The sequence below is a fragment of the Trichosurus vulpecula genome, chromosome 4, assembly GCF_011100635.1.
Source record: "Trichosurus vulpecula isolate mTriVul1 chromosome 4, mTriVul1.pri, whole genome shotgun sequence".
NCBI classification, from domain to species: domain Eukaryota; kingdom Metazoa; phylum Chordata; class Mammalia; order Diprotodontia; family Phalangeridae; genus Trichosurus; species Trichosurus vulpecula.
In genome coordinates, this window is record NC_050576.1 from 212,030,194 (window position 1) to 212,049,010 (window position 18,817).

Below are 18,817 nucleotides of genomic sequence, written 5' to 3' on the forward strand. Positions count from 1 at the left end.
TTTGTTTATTTCTTGGTGGCACATTGGATAGAGTTCCTGTTCTGAAATCAGGAAGACTCGTCTTCCTGAATTCGAATCTGGCCTCAGACACTAGCTATGTGATCCTGGGGAAGTCACTTAACCCTGTTTGCCTCAGTTTCCTCATGTGTAAAATGAGCTGGAGAAAGAAGTGGCAAATTACTCCAGTATCTTTGACCAGAAAACCCTAAATGGGGTCATGAGGAGTCGGACACCATTGAACAACAAGACTGAATGAACATACACTTGTCATGCTCCCCCATCAACAACAAATTGACTTTCTAGTCCCTGCAGCTATCTTTGCTCTGCAAAGCCTTAAGAGCTCTTCAGTCTTAAGAATCTGTACACTTCTAAAAATGATGCCTTTAATGCATTCTAAGAGTGTCCTACCTTTTTATCTCCCTCAGGTTCATATCAATGCTGCAGTATTTCTGTCACATTTCTGACCCAGACATCCCATGTTTCATGCCCAGGAGATGTGGATCCCTATCTAAAAAAAATGATTAACTCAAGCCTGTGGTTCTAACATGCTGCAGCACTGTATGCTGTGAAGTATAGAGACCTGTCAGCATCTAGAGCTGCCTCTGGTCCTTCAAATCACTTATTGTTTCAGGTCAGTTCTGATAACGGGTCTCCAGCTATCTCTCACAGATTGCGAGCTCTCCAAGTACAAGGAGTGTCTTTTACCCTTCTTGGTATCCTCAGGACTTAGCCCAGAGTCTAGTATATGAGTCACTTAATACATGCTTACTGACTAACTTATTAATTAATCAAGCTTTAACCCTATACATTATTTTCTGTTAAAGGAATAGTTATCAGCTTTCAAGGACTTTCTGAAATTCCCATCTACCTTGACAGGAACTTTGTAAGGGCTGACATCCTGAAAACAAGGGATTTTTTTCTTCTTCACATGGCTTAGTGGTTATTTCACATCTCCCCAAAGTATAGACATCATCTCACAACATGCTCTCAACCATCTTTGTCTCTTAAGTCATATGGCACTGCTTTAACTAGGAATCCTCTGTGTAGTCCTAGGTACATGAATCAGTACCAGTGTTCTTGGGATACAATGTCCATGTTGCTCCTGTCAGCTTCCATATTCATAATGGATGCACTAATACAACAGAGAGCAGTACTTAAGTATCCAACCATGCACAAGTTCTCTTGAAGAAATTGGTCTGACTTGTAAGGAATATACAGAAGAACTAATTGTCCAATTTCTGTCTAAAAAAAAAAAAGGAAAAAAGCCATTTTTACCCCCAGAGGATCCCTGCAATATCAATCCCTCCATCCAAATGAAGGTCCAAACACACTTCCCCTTGGGACAAGCAGGTTAACTTAAATCAAACAAATTAAGAAAGGAAGGTGTGAAGTTCCCACAAAGGGGATTGGTTACTCAGGGTTTCAAAGCCAACAGATGAATCTTATCTGATGCCCCCATAATCCATTCTGGTCTTGGAGAAGCTGTCTGGAGTCATGTCACCATAAGGCAAGTAGTTTAGGTATGTTTAAATTTTTAAAGTTGAAAAATTCTTAATCAATTGTGAAGGAGTGGAATTGCCTTCAGCCCTTGAAAAAATGCGATGACACAACACAAGGAGCGTATCATGATTAGTTGAAAAGAATAGTCATGCCCTTTGAGGTTTGGACAAAACAAGACCAGTTTGGAATAAGACATTCCAAAATGAAGATAGCCTAGTGGTAGAATAGCTCTAGCCAAGCCTCTGAGAAGGAATTTCAAGGGTTAAACAACTGTGGCCACAGGTGATCAGAAGGGGAAATGATCAAATCCATGGATTCAGATAATTTGATTTGCGTTCAACAGGAGGCACCAGAAGGTGTAATCCAACACATGATTGTGAAAGAGATAAGAACATCACTGACGTTCCTGCTGTGGAATGTTTCAGAAACCTCCTATGGGAGAAACTTGGCATGAATAAATAAATACTTTTGTACTTGGCTTTCAAACTGACCAGGGAAAGGAGAACAAAATGGGAATAAATGGCCCTTGCCTCAGGCACAGACCTCATTATCAAGCCTCTGTCTGTCTTGGGTTTTTTGTTTCATTTTGTTTTGCTTTTCAATTTGTAAGGAAGAGAACAGGTGAGACAATCTTACTGAAGCTAATTGATGTCCCTGACTTGACACAACAGTAACAGCTGATATTGCCGTGCCCCAAGCCCTCCCCTCTTCCTAACTTTCCTATAACTGTCAAGAGCACCACTATCCTCCCAGTCACTCAGGCTCATAACCTAGATGCCATCCTCAGCACTTCACTTTCTCTCACTTCCCACATCCAATCAGTTGTCAATTCTATCTTCCTAACATCTCTCCCATGTTCCCCTTTCTGTGGTCTGACATTGCCACCATTCTGGCACAGGTTCTGACCTTAAGCCGGGACTATTGCAAGAGCCTACTGGTTGGTCTTTCTGCCTCAAGTTTCTCCCTATTCCAGTCCATCTTCTACCCAGTTGCCAAAATGATCTTCCTAAAATGCAGGTCTGATCAAGTCATTCCCCTACTCAATAAACTCCAGTGCTTCTATATCCCCTCCAAAATAAAAAATAAAATCCTTTGGTGTTCAATGCTTTTCATAACCTGTCCCCCTACTACCTTTCCAGGCTTTTTATACCTGACTTCCCCTAATGTGTTTCACATGCCAGTGACACTGGCCTCTTGCTGTTCATCATACAAGACTCCCCATCTCCCAGCTCTGAGAGTTTTCACTGGCTGTCCCCTATACTTTCAATTCTTTTCCACCTTGGCCCTATTTCCTGGCTTCCTTCAAGTCCCATTGAAAATCTTACCTCCTATAAGAAAACTTTTCTGATCCCACTTAATTCTAATGTCTTCCCTCTGGTGATTATCTCCAATTTATCCTATTAATATACATATAAGAATAGAAATAGATATGTGTGTATAGATACAGACATATCTTGTGTATACATAGCTGTTTGCATGTTCTCTCTAATTAGATTGTGAACTCCTTGAGACCAAGCATTGGCTTGTTTTAGGGGGATTTTGTTCCTTCTTTTCCTTGTATGCCCCAGAATATAGCATGATGCCTGGCACATGATAATAAATGCTTGTTTCCTCCCTTCCTCCCCTTTAAGGTTTTCAAAGCACTTTATATGTATCATCTCCTTTGAATCTCACAACAACCACGTAAGGTAGGTCCTATGTGATGGAATTGAAAGGGTAATGGTTTTGAAGTCAGATGATCTGTGTTCAGATCTTGCCTCTGCCACTTCCTATTCATGTGACCTGGAGGAAATCACTTAAACCCCTTAGACCACTGTCTAGTCATTTGTAATATCTCCAAAGCTATGACCCTTTGATCTTGTTTTATAGATGCAGTGAGCATGCTCTAGTTCACCACTGTTTCTCAGCCACCTTGCTATATCTCTTGAGGATTCTAGGAATATCCTGAGGAGTTTGTGGGTATGTCTCCTCTAATTCTATTGGCTCAAGCCCCTACTTGTTGTATTCCTCCACTGTTAGCTGCGAGTGATTAGCACCCTACTTACATTTAACCAATTAACATTGACTAGCCTTTACAAAGGAATATTTGAAAGAACAAAAAAATACAAACATTCCCTACCAGTACCTTGGTGGCATACTCTCTCCTTTACCACTTCAAGCTTTGAAGAGAGCAAAGTCAGACTTAACCTAGTTTCTACATAACATTGATCCCACCAACTCCATGTCCAATCTCAACATCACTGCCCAATAAGTCCTTGTCTCAGCTACCACTGGCCCGGGTCCTGAAGGTCATTCCTCTAGCTCTCTTCTTGTTCCTCTATCAATGCTGAACTGACTACAAAACCTAGAGGTTAGGCTATCAGAGTTCTTGGAAGCTTCCTCTCTGGACCTTTTGAAACTCACCAGATTGGAGTCTCCAAACCCTTCACCTAAAATGGAAAAGAACAAATACAGAGGCAAAAGGCTGAGTTCCATTTCATAGGGTCACATGTCAGCCTCAGAAGAGAAGAAGCAAGGGCCTTACAGCACTGTCTCTCACAATCAATGGAGTCAAACCAAGAGAGAACAGCTAAAGAGAATGAACAGCCAAGGTCAACCAAGGCTGTTTAAAGTCACTCCCAGTTCAGGCTACACAGTCAATTGAAAAGATTTCTCCTACTCATGTGGTTAGCAGACTGGAACCAGTTACAGAATGTCTGCACATCCTCCAGTTTCTCCAAGGCACTTCCATGACAATTATCAACAGTGTTCCAGGACACACACTCCCTAACCTCTCCCAATTAGGTAATTTGCATTAGCTGGGCATGTTGATGCACTCTGATGTATGTGCCATTTCCTCAATATCCAGAAGAGGAAATCGAGGTCCATAGAAGTTAATTGACTTGCCTAAGGTAAGTGACAGAGCCAAGATTTATCATGGATTTATCCTCTGATTCACAATCCCACTCTCTTTCCATCATACCACATTTGTTTCCATAGCATATAATACCATAATCACTATGTATTTCATAAAATACCATAAAATCTTTTCAGAGGATATCAGTCAATATGAGCACTCATTCCAAACATCTGTATACTCTTCACTGTCCCTTTTGAGCAGCTTTTCTTCTTAGTGACTGCTTTAATTGCCAATTATCAAAGCTAAACAAACTTTCCATGGGGTAGTTCTTTTGATGCCTGGGTAGTTTACCCAAAGGAACACTGCTTAGAAGGCCAAGAGTCCAAAACCCTACACGTTTCAGTGAATGAGATTTAGGGAAGGAGGCGATAGATCCTGTTCTAAGGTTTTAAGCAGGTCCTATAAATTTGTTGCCCCAGAGAGAAGATTGGCACCTATGAATGAAAATATATCCTGCCCTCTTGCTCATATTTTCACTGCATATTACTCTAGCTTGAAGCATTTAATAATAACCACAGTAGCAGACAATGCTTTTCCTAAGGAAATGCAGTACTAATGAGTGAAATTAGCTTCTCGCATCTGTTCTCTTTGTTCCATACCTGATGTCCCAGGAATGCTCAAAGTGTTTCTTTTCTCCAGAGGACTTCATGATGTAGTATATTCAATTTTCTTATCTTGGCCTAGATTTTTGTAGCCTGCATAACACCCCATTCATTCATTCATTCCTTCATCCATCTATTCATTCATTGACTTATGTATTTATTTGTTTATCTAGCTAGCTAGCTAGCTATTGGCTAGGTCTCTCTATCTTGCCCAGGAGGAAGTGCATTAGTCTGATCCCGCTACTGATCAGCCCAGAAGTTTTGCCCTTCTCTATTTCTGATCTGAGTTGATTCACCCCTCTTCAAAAAGCTTGATTTCTACTCTTCCCCTAGAGCTCCCCATGTTAGTGATATCAGTGTGGTTAATCAACTTTTAGCCTTATTATAGTTCAGAATTCCTAAAATGATGCAATCTATCACTCTGCCTCTCTAGCAGCAGGGATTACAGGCATGTACCACAAAATCTGGCCAAATTCCACTAAAAATCATTTATAACATCTCTTCAGTCATGCTGAAACCCCTGTGTTAACATTACCAACAGCAGCATGCCAAGGACAATGACATATAAGAAATCCTTAAGTTGGGATCATAGGATGATAGAATAATTGAACTAAAGCTGTAAAGAACTTCAAAAACTATCTTAGTCCAACTTTCTCATTTTATAGACCAAAACCTAGCAGGCTCTTTGGGTAGAAAATTTAATTCTTCACAAGGATCAGTGTGTGTGTGTGGGGAGTAACCAACCAAAGGATCTAAGTAAAATCCCATTCCATAGGGTTATATTTTAAAAGATAATCATTGAATTCTTGAATTCATCTAGCACCTTTCCCCTAAGGGTTTCTTTTGTTCATCCAAGCACTATGGTGACCCTATAATAGAAGTACTGAAGGACCACATAATTCTGCTGAATTTTTTTTCTTAAAACAATGAGCTTACATTTTGTAGGAAAGTTGGGTTGGGCCAGTCTTCTCAAAATATATATAGCCTATGGATTGATGCAAAATGTGGGTCTAGGAAACAATAATTTCCTGAAGAAAGAATGGTAAAATAAGGGAATGCCAAGAAGGATGAAATACAACTGGGACTCTGTGTACCCTGAGACTCCTACGCATGCTGCAAAGGCCTGGCAGGAATCCTGAAACGCCAGCCAACTGCGCTCTGTCCACAACATTGATTGAGTTGGTACTCTAGCGCATGTGGTGAAATTGCTCCTTTGGAGATAGAAAATGGACAGGTCAGAATAGGGTTGTAGGGTAGCTCTGTTCAAAACCATCATGACAATCAGCTTTTCATGGAAGGGAAGAAATACCCCAGTCTCTGGGTGGGGAGTGAGGCCTTGAGCCCTATTCTCCCTACCAGGGCTGAAACATGGCCACGAACACATGATACTTTTGTTTCATTGGCTCTTTGGGTTTTTTCAGGGGTGGGGAACCTGTAGCCTGTAGTTCACATGTGGCCCTCTAGGTCCTTAAGTGCAGCCCTTTGACTGAATTGGCCTTTGTTCTTTCCAGCTCTTAGATGAATTAGTATCAAGTTAGAATGTGTGACCTTCTGAGCTTCTAAAGGTTACAAGATTCACCAGAGGTCTAGAGGATCAAGCCCAGGAAGGAGTCTCAGGAACAACCTATTTGCTACCACTTTAATTTTGAGCCCATTCTCCCCAGGGACAATGGTACATAGAGGAAAGTCTGATCCAGTATAAAAGAACATTTCTTGCTATAACTTTTCTGTAAATTCTTTTTTGCAAAAGCTTATCAGTTAATTGATATTGAGGAGAAAACCACTGGTTATGTTAATAGTAGGGCACTAAATCACTGATATTAATGATAATGAGGAGATATTAAATGGCACTGGGTGATTGATATTGGGGGAATGCTCACTAAATAGGGGCTCAAGCTGATAGTACTAGAAGAACCCCATTGACCCTCAGGATTACCCTCGGAACCTTATAGGGGAGATGTAGCCAACTATACTCTGGAGTCCTGATCTGCTAGTGTACATGTGGGAGAGTTCTCCAGAGTCTCCCTACATTTATGCAAAACCTTTTAAATTTATATATAATTAAAATTGCCCATTTTATTTCTTGTCATCTTCTCCATCACTTATTTGGTCATGAATTCATCCCCATCCATGTTTGTGATAGGTATTTCCTTTCTTACTCTTCTAATTTGTTTATGATGTGACTGTTTAAATCGAACAGCTATTTGGAATTTATTTTGGTATGGGATGTGAGATGTGGGTTTAAACCTAATTTCTGTCAGACTACTTTCTAGTTTTCTCGGTAGTTGTTGAGAAATAGTCCTTACCCTAGTAGTTGGAGTCTTTAGGTTTATCAAACACTAAACTAATATATTCCTTTGCTTCTATATCTTATGTATCTAATATGTCCCAATGACTGACCTCTCTATTTTTTAACTACTACCAGATAGTGTTGATTACTGCTTTGTAGTATAGTTTGAGATCTGGTATGGCTAGACACCTTTCCTTCTCACATTTTTCATTATTTACCTTGACTTCTTTTTCCTCTAAATGAATTTGGTATTATTTTTTCTTGCTCTTTATAACTCTTTACTTCATAGTAATCCTTTGATAGATTGGCATGGCATTGTAATGGAGAAAGGCTAGAGGCTTTTTTCAGATCAGGGTAAAGTAATGGTGTCCATTATCATGACTTTTATTTGATATAGTATTAGAAATGATAGCAATAGCAAGAAAACAAGAAAAAGAAATTGAGGAATATAAGCATGGAAACAAAGCTATGACTTTTTTGCAGATGGGATGTGATTCTTTCTAGAGAACCCTAAGGAGTCAACCAAAAAATAACCTTATTCTTTCAGAATGTAAAATGGGCCATAATATATTTGGAAAACATCCTAATAAAAACTTGTACAGTGAAACACAGGGCCCATCACCCTAAGATAACAATAAAAAAGGTAATTATTTCCTTGTCAAGGAGAAGGAAGAGAACAGACGTTCTCAGAACACTTGTTAAACAAGTCAAAAACCCACAGAAATCTTTTTTGGATTGTCTGGATCCAAGATCACCCCTCTCTTCTCAGACACCCTGTTTTATAGAGCTAAGGCCCAGCAAGCAAGCTGTGTCCTCAGCTTGGCATAACAACAATCCTTTGTGCTCACCCTCTGGATCAACTTTACTACAACTAAATCATGGTCCCTGAGCTTGGGCAAACACCGGCAGGCTCTGCTATGAATGGACTTTTTGTCACTAGACAACCTTGCCTCACTGTTGCTGTGGTGCCTCACCATTCTTGCTATGCTGCCTCACCATTCTTGCTATGCTACACTGTTTGGTTCTTTTTCTAGCCACAGTCAAGGTTTAGCCCTACTACCTTGGGTCTAGAGGATGCCCCAACACATGTGTCTAATTTCTGTTCCCTAATGGAATAAACAAAGCTTTTCCCTTTTAACCTGTGTGAGCTCTTTTGTATTTTTGGAGTTAACAGTGTAACCTCTATGACTCTTTTGTCATTTGTTACCAGAGTTGACAGGAACATGCAGCCTACTACATGTCAGGCACTATGCTAAGTTCTAGGGATACAAAAAGAGTCAAAAGATAGTCCCTGCTATCAAGGAGCTTACAAAAACATGGTAACAAGTTGAGTTGCATATTACCTGTGTTGTCCTGTCTGCTTATTGGAATTCAACTTAGGATGCTTATAGTGAGTCTGTAGGGGATGAACTTATTTCTCAATACTGTTAGTCGGCTACTAAAAGCAATTATTTTACTTACCTATACGATAGTACCTAACACATTAAAAACATTTTTTAAAAGCAGGATAGTAAGTTGTAGTAGGATTTTTGATCTGAACCTCATCAAAAAAGATGAGAATTAGATAACTCACATTTCTATTGCAAAGTGTTCTTAATAATAACCTCAAGAGGCCCAGTACAGGTATCCAGGTAAAATTGAACTCAAACCTTTTCAGGTTTTACTTGCTGTTTCTACATATGAAAAGCAGGAATGTGGCTAAACTGGGAGAGACTAAGACTTCATCTGGGTTTAGCTTTGTTTCTGTGTCTTTTCCCTCCCATTCATCTACATTGGAAAATAGAAGAGATTGGGAATTGAAAAGCTGGTAAATTTTGAAACTTAGAGCAATTTGGCTACTGTTGGGAAAATAGCCCTCAAATGGATAGTTAGGGGGCGACAGGTATAGTCTAGGCTTCAAAGATTAAAACTTGGAGTCAGAGAGAATGCTCACTAGAGAGAAGTCTTTCACAGAAAGAACCTAGCCATTGGACCAGGAAGTTTAATCAAAAATAAAGACTTGACCATGATGGTTCCTTAGCTTGGAAGCTAAGGTTGAAAATCTATTGGAGACTAGTGTCCTTTCTAGGCAAGATTGAAAAGACAAAAGAGGTTACTCCCTTATGAAAATAAATTGAGTTTTTGTGTTTTCTTTCTTAATTTTATCTCTCAAGGAAGACTTTTTGCCACTGCATGGCTAAGGCAGTTGTTTTTGGAAAGAGCTATTAAAAAAGCATCTCGTTTTGAACTAACAGCAGAGACCACTTTTCTCATAAGGAAGAGATAGCCAAGGACTTCAGTTGGTTCTAGAAGCAGAGAGGAGCTCTATAGTCATACACTAAGTACAGACATGCTTGGCAGCATCCACTGCAGAGTGGTGTACAATGAAGCAGTATGTTGTTGTTTGTCCTTCCTTTGCAAAGAGGACCAATGATGTCATGGGGTGATGTCTTGGCTTGCCTGTGAATTGTATTTAAGTGAGGCAGAATTGCACAGAGTTGTCAGCCTTACTCTCTCTTCCAGAGTCATTGAAGTCCAGTGGCAAAAAGTCAGGATGGCTGTTTATGGCCTAGGATGCAGTGAATGGCCTTGGAATCTTTGATGTCTGATCAACTCTAAGCCCTCCAAAGCACCTGACGTGCTTCAGCCACCTTCATTGCCCAGGGTCATAGTAAGTGTCTAAGGTCAAGATTTGAACTTTCTGACTCCAGGCCTGGGTTCTTCCCACTGTAAGATCTAGTTGCCAGATGGGGCAGCTAGGTGGCGCAGTGAGTAGAGCACAGGCCCTGGAGTCAGGAAGACCTGAGTTCAAATGTGACCTCAGACACTTGACACATGTGACCTTGGGCAAGTCACTTAACCCCAATTGCCCTGCCAAAAACAAAAACAAAATAAAATAAAATAAAAAAGATCTTAAAAGAAATCTTTGCTCTCAGGCCTCACCCTAATTAATGAGGCAAAACCAGGAAAGAAAGTTAAAAGGATTTTATTTAGCACACCAAGGCAACTTGCTGCGTTGGGGGCAACCTTTTACTGAATCCTGTCAATTACTCCCATAAGCGACTTCTATAGAAGGACAAAAGCATTTTTGATTGTAGACTTATTGTACTTATAAGGATTAATTCCCCTCAACTCCTCCCCTATTATAGCATCATAGGGATAGGTGGTGATTAATTTTACATAGTACAGTAGAAAGAACACTGGCTCTATGGTCAGAGAACTTGAGCTCAAATCCCACTTCTGATGCTTATTACCTGTGTTCCCTTGGGGAAATCCCCTAATCTCTTCTGTAAAACCAAGGAATTGAGCTAGATGGCCTCTGAGATCCCTTCCATCTCTAGGTCTATGATCTTATGATCCGGAAGGCTGTTCACATAGAGGAAGGGTTGTTTTGCTTGGATTCAGAACTAAGCACAATAGGTGGAAGCTGCAAAGAAGAAAATTTAGGTTTGACCTAAGGAAAAATTTTCTTTAACAATTTGTTGTTGTTCAGTCATGTCTGACTCTTCATGACCCTATTTGGGGTTTTCTTGGCAGGGAATGGTTTCCCATTTCCTTCTCCAGCTTATTTTATAGATGAGGAACTCAGGCAAATAGTGTTAAGTGACTTGCCCAGGGTCATGTAGCTAGTGTCTGAGGATGGATTTGAATTCATGAAGATGAGTCTTCCTGACTCCAGGCCTGGTGTTCTATCCATTGTACTACTTAGTTACTGAAAAGTGGAATGAGCTCCTTTGGGATACAGCAGGTTCCACTTCACTGAAGGTCTTCGAGGAAAAGTTATACAATCATTTCTTGGATATGTAGAGAGAATTATTGTCCAGGTTTATGTTGGACTACAGAGCCTTTGAAGTCTCTCCCAACACTGAGCCCCAAGCCTAGAATTTTATCCATGCCAAAAATGCCTTTAGATGAGTCCAAATAACTTTACTGAAAGAAATTCACAACCACATCTTTAATTTAAAAAATTTTTTCATGCCTTTTGCATTCTTACATCACATTCATTTCCCAAAATATTACCTTGCTCCTTATTACCCAGCAAGCCTTCCATTGTAACAGAGTACAGCCTGAGGTCTGGGGTGAAGAGTGGCTCTCAGAAAAGCAGCTCCAACTCTGTATCCAAATAGTCTATATTCAGTTCTGGGAGAGGGAATCAGGCTTCTGTTACTGTCACTGGCTCATTATACCTACCACCCTAAAATAGAACTCCAGAGGAAATCTCTATAATAAAACTTAGATATGGCTCCTGTCTAACTGTCCCCTAAAAGTAATAAACAGGATCCTTTTTAGAACAGTTTCTCAATGTATAAAGTTGATATCAGGTGTAGGACAGCTATTTATTCCCTCCACCACCAAAGAATTGCTTTGAAACACAAAAGACTTACGTGAACACATTAACAAATACTTGAGACAGAAATAATAACCCATCACACCTATTGTACTTTCTCAAGGGGTAAATATACTTTGTGGAACTGTTGAGCAGATATTTCAGTTTCCAATCTGGCCTGATGAACTATGTGGTTTCCTGGCTCAAAGTGAACTACTAACTAAAGTACTCTTTTAAGGATGATTGTAAGTTGAAAGAATTTTTAAATGCTTCTTTAGTTTGAGAGTAGAAGAGTATGTGCTCAGCAAATACGGACAGCAGTAAGTATCAGAAGGGGAACAGATAGAAGAGGCTTTGTGTAGTGCAGATGTTCCTGAAAAGAATGTTATCCTGAGCACATGGGTTTTCCTCACTCGTGTTTCCCTGCCAGGCTTGGTAAGTGTGCATCTACACTTCCCTACAGATGCTGAGAGCTTTGATGGGAGCATGTGATCCAAGTTTATATGCAGATTGTAATATATTTATTATTCCTCCATTTGTTTTACTATGTGAGTACCTATGATACTAGTATTTCTATTGCCTTACTGCTAAGTAAATGGTTATGTTTAAGATCTAAATGAGTTATCATTGTAACTGGTTGGTTTTATGTACAAAGAACCACATCAGTAGGAGCTCAAAAGCTAAAGTGGAAAGAAAATATTACCCTCACGAGAGACTTATCCTTAGGATCCTGAAAGAGTTTAAGCATAACACTATGGTGGCAGTCCTTCTTTGGTAATCCAGACCTGGATGGAGCAAACCAACTCATAGAATAGCCATACCCTGTGTGAGAAATGTGAGGAGCCATGGAGTAGGTGCCCTGAATAAATCTTTCACACTTGTTACACCAAAAAGTACTGCAATCAACAATCAACAAACAGTACCTACCATGTGTCAGGCACTAGGCTAAGTACTGGGAATACAAAGACAGAAATGAAACAATCACTTCCCTTCCCATAGGAAACATTTTCTAAAGGTAGACATGTAGCTATAATATATACAAAATACTTTTTAGGAGGGAAGGTACTAGCAGCTAGGGAGAATCAGTAAAAACTTCAGGTAAAAGGTGACATGAGCCGAGCTTTGAAGGACACTAAAGACTTTGAGAGGCATTAGTAAGGAGGAAGTTAGGGGCATTCTTCCAGAAACAGAGAAAGCCTGTGTAGATGCAGGGAGATGAGCAAAGCAATGCCATATGGGAGAATAAGAAGAAGGCTAGTTTGGCTGGATAGTAGTGTGTGTAAAGGGGGGTAATTTATAATGTGGCACCAGGGTATGAAGCATTATAAATGCTAAACAGGGGAGTTTATATTTGATTCTAGTGGTAATGGGTTTATACAACCAGAGTCAGATTAATATGTATATGACATGTGTATGTATATATACATATGTCAGATCTATATCTTAGGACTATCATTTTAGCCGTTTGGAGATTAGACAGGATACAACTAATATTTTAATATGTATGAGACTTTTATTTCTGTTTTTGGCCTCTCTGATATTTATGCCTAGCAGTAGGATCTCTAGATCAAATGATATGTAATATTTTGGCATACATTGTACCTTTCTTTTTTAGAATTTTTAAAATTTTGAACCTAATAAACATAAAATAAAATGAATGTTCCATATGAATATGGTAACTTTCTGTCTTTGATCTTCTTGGGATAGCTGCAGTTGAAGCTATGGGTCAAAGGGTTGTTTTAGATGTTTTTTAAGAATAATTCTAAATTGATTTCTAGAATAATTCTACCAACTTACAGCTCCACCAACCATGTATTAATGTGTCTTACTGTTTATTTAGTATTTTGGGGTTGAGAGAATTGGGTAATTGACTCAGATACCACTGCTATCAGGTAACTCTAAGGTTGTTTATAGATTTATTTTGGTGGTGGCAGCAAGTTGAAACAGGTTAGCCCTTCCAAAAAGTTTGGAAACTAATGGATTAGATGATCCCTCAATTTCTCTTCTAACCCCAATCCCTTAATTAGATACTCTCCAACAGATAGCCTAGATTTCCTTCCAAGGAAAGAGAGCAGGGAGCCGAATTTCAAAAACTGGACAAGACTGGGAAAAGTGAACAAGACTTTTGAAGAGAGCCACCTTGTGGCTTCCATGCAATGGAGTGGACTCTGCAGGCAGATTTTGTTTGAGGATTCCATTTAGCAATATAATACTGTTAAGTATTGAAATGGAAGGTGAGGAGGAACTTAAAATCATGTTCATGATCCTTTTCTCCCTTTTTTTTCATTTCACCCCTCTGAAGAGGAAAGGAAGAAGAGGAAAGAGGGAGAGATAAGGGAAAGAAGACAAAGCCATAATTAGGAATTTTTTCATTTGGTACAAAAACAGGGAGAGAGGGACAGTGGAGGCAAAGGAGAGTCCAAACACAGGTACAGTTAAAATGGGAGAAGGGGATCCTGAAAATCTAGACCTTACCTCTGTGTGATTTGAGGGGTTGGAGGGGAAAGGTAAACCCTTGGAAATTGGTATCATGGTACAAGAGCTAGTAGGTAGCCTGGGGCAGTTGTACTGTGTGGTGGGGGGGCCTTGGCAGAAGCATGTTCCTTTAGATGTCATGGGGCAAAAACTTCAATTCATCTGATACTAGTTACATCCGTGAAGAGAAAGGAGGCAAGGCAGAAAGAGAAGAGAACTTCCTCTTGTGTTTTAAAGAAAGAAAATAGAAATTAAAGAATATATATATTTTAAGAGGATAAGAACACAATTTAATGTCTTACTAAACTAAAGAAAGCCCTAGCCTCTATGGTAAATAGTAAGCAATTTTGTCCAAACAAGAAAACCCAGCACTGTGTCAAATGGTCTTGATCTCTCTGTTCCTCTGCGATATGCCTTGGAAATAGCCTCCTTTCTTTATCGCAGCTCCCTTCCTTGGGAAACATCTGTTCCTTTGGAGTTACTTCCTCACAATATACAGATATTACCGAAAGGGAAGGCTCTGAACAACTTCTGTCTCCCATTGCAGTCCAGGTCTTTGTTGCTGTTATTGTTTAAACATCCCCTTTGGTAGCTCCTAAACTCTGCTTTCTTTGAGTCTTGCCCTGGTTTAAGAGAAAAACAAATTTCAAAAAAGAAGATTCCACAGAGCAGAAAAAGATATAATTGGTGTCAGAGTTATAGAAGACCTCAGAAACCTGATGTTTCTGAGTCTTTTTTTTTTTCCACCCTTGGACTTTTTACGCCTAAAAAAATAGTGGGTTTGTATTTGATTTAATTTTTTAAAAAAACTATTTTACAATCTCTAGATCCTATGATTCTATTACAGTCTCTGTCACTGGGGAGATCTGCTGCTAACATGTTTTAAAATCAGGTAATTGGGTAGGAAATGTGATCCATAAACCATTTAGGTTATCATTCAAGAAATTAAGCCTGAGTCATAGAATAAGAATCTCAGAGGGAAATGGAAAGGATATCTTTTAAAATTTCATTTAGAACATTATACATTTATTGTTACACATAAAGAACAGAAATGGAATTCACATCTGAGCTCCAGATAGCAAAGAAATTATTATAGGTAGAATTCCCCATTCCCAAATAAACAAACTTGCAACACTAATTAAAGGAAATCTCAGTAGAGGGAGTGGAGTTGAGAACTTTGGTGAAATTTCCGTCTCCCTCATTCTTGCTTAACCCAGGATTTCTGAGGATTTACTTGTAGAAAATTTTTGTTATGGATATCTTCTGTTTTTATGTTGCCTTCATTTCTGAATATATCTCTCTTCCTCCCTTATTCACTGAGCCATCCCTCATTTCATATAAAGAATACAAAACAGAAAAAAAGTTCAGCAAAACTAATATGTCAACTAAGAGTGTCAGTATATATGATGTTTCACACCCTCTGCCCATAATTTCTGGAAGTAACAGGTTGTGGTTCAGTTGTTTAGCCATGTCCAACTCTTTGTGACTCCATGGACTATAGCATACCAGGCCCTTATGTCCTCTACCATCTCTCGAGGTCTGTCCAAGTTCATGTTGCTTCCATTACTCTTTCATCTCCTGCTGTCCCTTTCTCCTTTTGCCTTTAATCTTTTCGAACTTCAGTGTGTTCTCTAATGAGTCCTTTCTCCTCATTATGTGGCTAAAGTAATTAAGAGAAGGGAGAAACGTGGTTCTCCCATCTTCTCTAGGGTTAAGAATTGTCATAAGCATATAACATCGTTTCTTTTTTGTTGTTATTTACAATGTTGCAGTCATTGTGTCTACTGTCTTGGTGCTGTTTACTCTGCTTCAGTTCTCATACAAGTCTTCCTACACTTCTCTGAATTCTTGCTTTTCATTGAACACTAATATCCTATCACATTTATATACTACAATTTGCTTAGCTATCGCCAAACTGATGAACATCTACTTTGTTTCCAGTTCTTTGTTACTACAAAAAGCTCCACTACGGATATTTTGATGAACTTTGAACTTAATATTTCTAGGTGAATGGGTGTGGTAATTTTAGTAACTTTTTTTTTTTTTAAGCACAATTCCAAATTGCTTTCCAGAAATGATGGCCCAAATCATAGCTCTGAGAACAGTGAAATAGTATCACATCCCATGTCACATTTAGTGTTTCCATATTTTGTTATCTTTCTCAATTTCCTAGGTGTGAGATGAAATGTCAAAGTTGTTCTGATTTGCATTTACTTCTCTTCTTGTGAATGATATGGAGCCATCTTTTGCAAGGCTTTTAATAGCCTCCAATAATGCATATCTCTTAAAAATAGTTTAAAGAAGAATAGTGTTTGCTTAGGATAAAAGGGCTTTGCAAGTAAGTATGGGTATGTGATTTTTCTTCAGATTTTTGTATTTATTTGAATAAAAAAGTTTATTCAGCAGATCCAGTGTTATTCTTGGTTTGGTAAGAATCTATACTTTGGGGGGAAAATTATCCCAGAACTCTGTGGTATCGTGATTATCTCAAACTAAACAGATCTAAAACAGAACTCATTATCTTTCCCCAAAAACTCACCCCTCTTCTGAACTTCCCTATTACTGTTGAGGGCACTACTATTCTTCCAATCATCTAATTTCAAAATGTCAGTGTCAACCTTGACTCTTCATTCTTACTCTACATTCTTACATATAGCCTGTGAGCTGTCAAATCTTATTATTTCTACCTCCACAACATTTCTCCTATATTAACCACCCAATTTCGGGTCCCTATCACCTCTTACCTGGACTATTGCAATAGCTTCCTAATTGCTTTCTCTTCATCTCCCCATTCCAATCCATCATCCACAAAACTCCCAAAGTGATTTTCCTGAAGGACAGGTCTGACCACATCACTCCTATTCCCTGCTAATAAATTCTAGTGATTCCTTATTTGACCCGAGTTTAAATCTTGCATTATATAGTTACTGGCTAGGAGAAAGTTGTGGCAAGAAAGCTCAACAAGAAGAGAGCATTAAGGAGGAAAGAGTGGTCAACAGTGTCAAATGTAGCAGATAGGTTGAAAAGGCTGACTGATGGAAAGAACATTAGATAGAAGTCAAAAGAACTATTTGTCAATCCTGTCTCTGCTATGTACTATCTGGGTTGTTGTAGTTTTTTGTTTTTTGGTTTTTTTGTTTTGTTTTGTTTTGCAACCTTGGGCAAATCATTTCCCCTCTCTGGGACTTATTTTTCTCTATAAAATGAGGGTGTTAGGACTAGATAACATCTAAGGTCTCTTCAGTTCTTAATCTATGATTCTATGTGGTGAAGATAAGAATAGTATCCAAGTTACATGCTTTCCAGATTATGGTAAGATGAAACATTCATCACAAGAGACATATGTAGCCAGAAGGATAACGTGCTCTGTGGTCCTGATGAGGGCCCAGTCTCTGGGAACCCCCTTGAATCTGGAATGCAGTCTCTGGGAGCCCCCTTGAACTGTCCTTGAATCTTCCAGCTGGATCTGGCCTTCCCCTAGGGCCAGAAGCCTCACATTGTCTTTGGGCCCAGATCTCTCCCTCTATTGTTACTTTAGATATGCATGCCTTCAGTTACTTCCCAACCTTTGATATTCCTTCAGGAACTTCCTGCCCTTAATTCTATTCTCTTGGTTCCTGGACTCTGACCTCACCTGGTCCTCCTTAGACTTCCCCTCAAGACCCTCCCCTAAACCCCTCCTCTAGTCACCCCAGACCACCCCTCAATCCCTCCTACAATCTTTGTGTATATAATCTCCGTCTTGCCTCGATGAAGGTGCTCAGATTCAATCTAATGCAGTAGGTTGAATCTGGCCCGCTTGTGGAAACAGGCGTCACAAGGTGGGGGGGATTTCCTAAGACAGCCCATTGTGGTGAATCCCTAATAAACTTTCTCTTTTCCCTTGGCTGAGAAGGCTTGAGTCGAATTCTTTCGGCAGGATCCGGTGCGTCAATATTTCGGGGTGCCGACCACCCCTCAACCTTAAACCTCTTCAGTCCAAGGGCTCTCCATCATCCCTTTCTCAGTCATAATCCTTTTTTTGTTGTTTTTTTATCTTTTTATTTTTTCCACTTAATGGTATTTTATTTTTTCCAATAACACGTAAAAATAGTTTTCAACATTCACTTTTATAAAATTGAGTTTCAAATTATTTTTTCTCCCTTCCCCAAAATGGCAAGCAATCTGATATAGGCTATACATGTATACAATCATATTAAACCTATTTCTACATTTTAGTCATGTTGTGAAAGAAGAATCGGCACAACGGTGCAAAACCACAAGAAAGAAAGAAAGAAAGAAAGAAAGAAAGAAAGAGAGAGAGAAAATGGTATGCTTCAATCTGCTTGTAGATTCCACAGTTCTGTCTCTGGATGTGGATAGCATTTTCTATCATGAGTCTTTCAGACTTATTGTCTTAGATCATTTGTATTGCTGAGAACAGCTAAGTCTATCAAAGTTGGTCATCACATAATGTTGCTGTTAATGTGTACAATGTTCTCCTGGTTCTGCTCACTCTATTCAAAATCAGTTCACATGACTATGCCCAAAGGGCTATAGAAATGTTCATACCCTTTGACCCAGCAATACCACTTCTAGGGTTGTATCCCAAAGAAATCACGCAAGCGGGAAAAGGACCCATATGTACAAGAATATTTATAGCGGCTCTCTTTGTGGTAGCCAAGAATTGGAAATCAAAGGGATGCCCATCAATTGGGGAATGGCTGAACAAACTGTGGTACATGAAGGTAATGGAATACTATTGT